Raw genomic sequence first — 6016 nt, 5'->3', positions numbered from 1 at the left:
AGCAATGCTGCCAGGGCGTCAACTCACATCTGGAGCCCTGGGTGTGGCAGTGAGCAACCTTCTTCCTATTTCTTACCCCATCTGGACTTCCTAGGAACAAAACCCCTATCTCTCAGGCCACACAGAGGAAGAAGCTTTGGAAGATGAGCCTAAAGAGGGGCCCAAGCCTCCAGCTGGGCAGCTGACCTCACCTCTGTCACATCCTACTCCCACCCATCCTACCTCTCAGCTCCCACCCCTCAGACACCCCACTCCAACCTCAGGAGTTACAGATGGGGTCACTCCTGGGGTTCCCATTGCCGTCAAGATTCTCCCAAAGCCCTTTTTGTCCACATAAATGGATTTATGGAGGTGGACTGAACAGACCATGTTTGCCCAGAGTGGAAGTTCTGGGAGACAGGCAGAGAAGAAAGGACCACCCGGAGCAGCGGGCAGGGCTCATCAGCTATCCACCTCAGGCAAGATGATGCCAGGACGTGAGACTGGACAGCCTGGCTGGGCCTCCCCACTTGACTCCAAAACAAGGCCATGACTCTGATCTGGGGTTCCAGCCTCCCCAGGCTATTGGCTTTCCCTGCTGGTGGAGGGGAGTTGTAGGGGTGAGGGAGGCAACTTCCCAGAGGAGGAACAGAGAAGACATGAGGAGACTGGAAAAGCAGAGCTGAGGGGCCCTAATGTGGGAACCATTCTGCTCTCCTCGGGAGCCTCCGTCTGGTCTCCACCTCAATGGCCATCACTGAGGCTTCGAGTCACTGTACCCAGGAGAATGGTGCCTCTCCCTCCAGACCAGGAAGGCAGGGCAGCAGCAGGTCAGGGTGGAGAGGAACCGAGCTTGTGGTTGTTAATGTTGAGTCTGAGTACCCGAGGGGCCAAAGGAACAGATTCGAGGTCAGCAACTGACTAAGAGGTGACCCTGAAGTTGCCCACCCGTAACATTCTGTCATCTCCATGGGGCCTCCAGACCAGCCCTCCTCTGCCCTTCTGCCTCTTTTCTGACCATTTTCTTCCATACCCCCCACTCCAGCTTCATGAACTCCAGCTCTCTCCTATCTTTAGCTCCCCCAAACCACTCGTCCTCCACACCCCACCCATGGTACTCTAGGCCTTGTGACCTCCCTTTTTCTGGGTTACGCACTTCCATTACCACATACCTCATTTGATGTCTTCAATACACTATCATTAGCTGAAATTATCTTGCTGATCAGTCATCTCCTGCCTCACTCCCTAGAAAATAAGTTCCATAAAAAAGCACAGACCAGGCCAGGCATCGTGACTCACGCCTGTAATCCCAGCACTTTGGGAGGCTAAGGTGGGTGGCTCACTTGAGCTCAGGAGTTTGAGCCTAACCTGGACAACATGGCAAGACCCCGTCTCTACAGAAAATGCAAAAAAAAAAAAAATTAGCCGGGAGACACAGGGGAACATAGGCCTTGTCAGCCCTTTTCAAAACACCTGGCACATGGTGAGTGCTCAATGATCTCTCTTCAGTGAAGAAATGATGGCAGTTGAGTCCTCCATTCCTACCTTGACTTGCCCCTTCTGTGTGTTGCTGCTGGCCCTTTCCTACCGGCATTTAACATGCTTAAGTCTGTCCCATCTTGGGGGATGAGGGAGAATTCCCTCAGATCGACACCTTCCCTAACTACCACCCTGTCTTTTGTCTCCCTCCTGAGCTTTTCCATTTCTCTACACAGGCTGCCTTTACTTCTCCACCTTTCACTCACTCTTCCACCCAACAAAGTCTGGCTCATGCCTATCTCATCCCAGTGATCTCCTTGAAGGTAAATCAGCACCATTTAAAGTTGTCAACTTCACCTTTCTCAAAACACACTCATTCCTTGGCTCAGTGCTAATGCAGTTTTCAGCTTCAATGTTGCTTCCTCCAGGAAGCATTCCCTGACACATAGGCACACACATCTCAGGCCAGATCAGGTCCCATGTGGTTTATTCTCATAATACCCAGGCTTCTGCTTTATTGCACTTCTAATGAGTGTTTCTGGGTAATTATACATTTGATGTCTATTTTCTGGAAAAATGGAAGCTCTAATCAGGCAGGGACTATTTCTGATTGGTTACCCTGAACATACTATGGGAGCATTCAACATTTTTATTGGATGGATGGGAGGATGAAGGGAGGAAGCAACCCTCCATTGTAGTTCAGAGAGCAACTCTCTCTGAATTTCGATTTCCTTATGTATAAAATGGAAATAATAATGCCCATTTTCCAAATGAGATAATGGGTTCAACTCTACAGCCTGACGGATGTTGGATTCCATTAAGACACAGTCCTTGCTTTCTACCAGGTGCAGAAGCACAAAGAAGCTCTTTCAACACAGCCTGAGAGAGCTGGAGGAGTTAAGAGGATAGGAGCAGTGGATAGATAAGGATCTGCAGACCAGGAAAAAGCTATAGGTTGAATGTAGACTGGGAGTTATTTGTCCTCATGGGTGCTACTCAAGATCATGGCAGTAGATAAGATAAATGTGAAAGGACTGACTCAAAAATTCCCTTTTGCAGGTGAGAGGAAGAAGTAATCTGAATGGACCAAAATGGGTTCCCTAATAACAAGTCACTCATTGCTCCATCCAATAAGCCTTCTCTGGGTACCCACTGAGTACCAGGCACTGGGTGCTGAGCATATACAGCCCTGACCCCAAGCAGTTTCACCTTCCTGAGGTGCCCAGGGTCACTACCCCAAATCTAGGTGTAGGAAACTTGAGAGGGCCCAGCCAAGCCCAGCCAGAGAAATGTGAAGTAAAGATAGATCTGACTTGGTTATGTGTTTGTCTCTTAGGGGTGCAGGTCACGCCCTTTCCTTGGTCCTCCTCTGATCAATAGCTTTATGAGTGACTTGGATGAAGTGGCAGAGGTCCAGTGCTCAGACTTGTGGATGCATAAGAACAAGTTGGGAAGAAGAACAGAAATAGCCAAAGCCTTTGAAATAATCCTAAAAATGGGCCAGGAGTGGTGGCTCATGCCTGTAATCTGAGCACTTTGGGAGGCCGAGGCAGGCGGATCACCTGAGGTCAGGAGTTCAAGACCAGCCTGGCCAACATGGTGAAACCCTGTCTTTGAAAAATTAAAAAATAAAAAATAAATCCTAAAAATCATGTGTAACAGGAACAAATGGCAAGTGCTCCGGCTGTGTCCTGAAACTCCAATATCACAACCGCAGGGAGAGAAAAGGGAGGATTGACAGGGATGTGACAGACATCTCCTGTAAACAGATACTAGCAGAGGTGCACAGTACACGGGGTTGCTTCTATCTTCAAAGTGTTGTGGTCACCTAGCACAGAGGCTGGTGCCCAGGGAATGCTGAATGCATGTTCTTGTGATGATTGTACAAGTGAGGAAGGTACAGTAAGTTTGGAGTTGAGCATGTGGGGTTCAAGTCTTCTCATAATCCATAATGATCAGCCTTCAACAAATCAGCAACCCCCTCTGAACTTCAGTTTCTTTACGTATTAAATGGAATAATAGGGCCAGGTGCACTGGCTCACACCTGTAATCTCAGCACTTTGGGAAGCCAAGGCGGGCAGATCACTTGAAGTCAGGGGTTCAAGACCAGCCTAGCCAACATACTGAAACCCTGTTTCTACTACAAACACAAAACATAGCCAGGCATCATGGCATGCACCTGTAGGCCCAGCTACTCAGGAGGCTAAGACAGGAGAATCGCTTGAACCCAGGAGGTGAAGGCTGAAGTGAGCTGAAATCGGCTGAAGTGAGCTGAGATTGCACCATGCACTATAGCCTGGGTGACAGAGTAAGACTCCATCTCAAAAAATACAGAAAAAAGGCCGGGCGCAGTGGCTCAAGCCTGTAATCCCAGCACTTTGGGAGGCTGAGGCAGGTGGATCACGAGGTCAACAGATCGAGACCATCCTGGTCAACATGGTGAAACCCCATCTCTACTAAAAATTACAAAAAATTGGCTGGGCACGGTGGCGCGTGCCTGTAATCCCAGCTACTCAGGAGGCTGAGGCAGGAGAATTGCCTGAACCCAGGGGGCGGAGGTTGCAGTGAGCCGAGATCGCGCCATTGCACTCCAGCCTGGGTAACAAGAACGAAACTCCATCTCAAAAAAAAAAAAATACAGAAAAAAAAAAAGGCCAGGCAGGATGGCTCACACCTATAATCCCAGCATTTTGGGAGTCCGAGGCAGGTGGATCACCTAGATCAGGAATTCAAGACCAGCCTGACCAACATGATGCAACCCCATCTCTGCTAAAAATACAAAAATTAGACAGGCGTGGTGGCAGCTGCCTGTAATCCCAGCTACTCAGGAGGCTGAGGCAGGAGAATAGCTTGAACCCAGGAGGTGGAGGTTGCAGTGAGCCAAGATTGTGCCACTGCACTCCAGCCAGGGCAACAGAGACACTTCATCTCAAAATATTTTTAAAATTTTTTAAATTTTTTAAAAATGGTAATAATAATGCCCATTTTCAAAATGAAATCATGGATATTCAGTTCCACAGACTAATAGATGTTGGATTCTATTAAGACACAGATCTTGCTTTCCACCATGTGCAGAAGCACAAAGAAGCTCTTTCAACACAGCCTGACAGAGTTGGAAGAATAGGGCAATTGCCCCCACCTTGGGCGAGTAGGCAGTCTTTAGGTGGAAACCCCAGGAACAACACTCCAGGCACAGCAGTATTGTGAGCAAAGGGCACAGAGGCGGGAGACGCCTTCGGTGTTTGGAACATTACCTGCAGGCCATGTGACCAGGATGTGAGCATTTGGGAAGGGGAGGAGGTGATGCCACAGGGGCCAGCCGCAGGATGAGGTGAAGCATGGCCTTGCAGGTCATAACAAGGCATCTGGACTTGGCACAAGTGAGTCCAAGCATTTTAAGCATGGCTCTCAGGAAGCTTACAGTTTAGTGGAGGAGACAAAAAAAAAGCATAAAAGATTTCAGATGGTGATAATGCTATAAAGAACAGTAGCCTGTTAGAAAGTAACAAGGAAAAGGCAGGGGGCGGTGGCTCCTGTAATCTCAGCACTTTGGGAGGCCGAAGTAGGCATACCACAAGATCGAGAGATACAGACCATCCTGGCCTACACAGTGAAATCCTGTCTCTACTAAGAATACAAAAATTAGCTGGGCATGGCAATGCATGCCTGTAATCCCAGCTACTCGGGAAGCTGAGGCAGGAGAATCGCTTAAACCCAGGAGGCAGAGGTTGCAATGAGCCAAAATCTAGCCACTGCACTCCAGCCTAGGGACAGAGCTAGACTCCTTCTCAAAAAAAAGAAACAGGGGAAGCCATTTTATAAATGGGTGATCAGGGAAGGTGACATGGGAGCCGAATGTTCCTAGAGAGGGAACAACTAACATGAAAGCTCTGAAGCAGGGCCCAGTTTGAGATGATCAGGAAACCAAGGCTGGGCTTGGTGGCTGACGCCTATAATCCCAGCACTTTGGGAGGCCAAGGCGGGCAGATCATGAGGTCAGGAGTTCAAGACCAGCCTGGCCAACATGGTGAAACTCCATCTCTACTAAAAATACAAAAATTAGCCAGGCGTGGTGGCAGGTGCCTGTAATCCCAGCTACTCAGGAGACTGAGGCAGAATTGCTTGAACCTGGGAGGCGGAGGTTTCAATGAGCTGACATCATGCTACTGCAATCCAGCCTGTGTGACAGAGTGAGAATCTGTCTAAAAAAAAAAAAAGAGGCCAGGTGCAGTGGCTCACGCCTATAATCCCAGCACTTTGAGAGGCCGAGGCAGGTGGAGCACGAGGTCAAGAGATCAAGACCATCCTGGTCAACAAGGTGAAACTCCATCTCAAAAATTAGCTGGGCATGGTGGTGTGCACCTGTAGTCCCAGCTACTTGGGAGGCTGAGGCAGGAGAATTGCTTGAACCCAGGAGGCAGAGGTTGCAGTGAGCCGAGATTGAGCCATTGCACTCCAGCCTGGGTAACAACAGCGAAACTCTGTCTCAAAAAAGAAACCAAAAGCTGCTCACGTAGCTGCACAGTGAAGCAGAGGAAGAGAAGAGACAAGATGAGGC

This window comes from Callithrix jacchus, chromosome 7 (genome assembly GCF_049354715.1).
Source record: "Callithrix jacchus isolate 240 chromosome 7, calJac240_pri, whole genome shotgun sequence".
Lineage (NCBI taxonomy): Eukaryota > Metazoa > Chordata > Mammalia > Primates > Cebidae > Callithrix > Callithrix jacchus.
The sequence above is the reverse complement of the archived record's forward strand: the minus strand, read 5'-3'. Positions refer to the sequence as shown.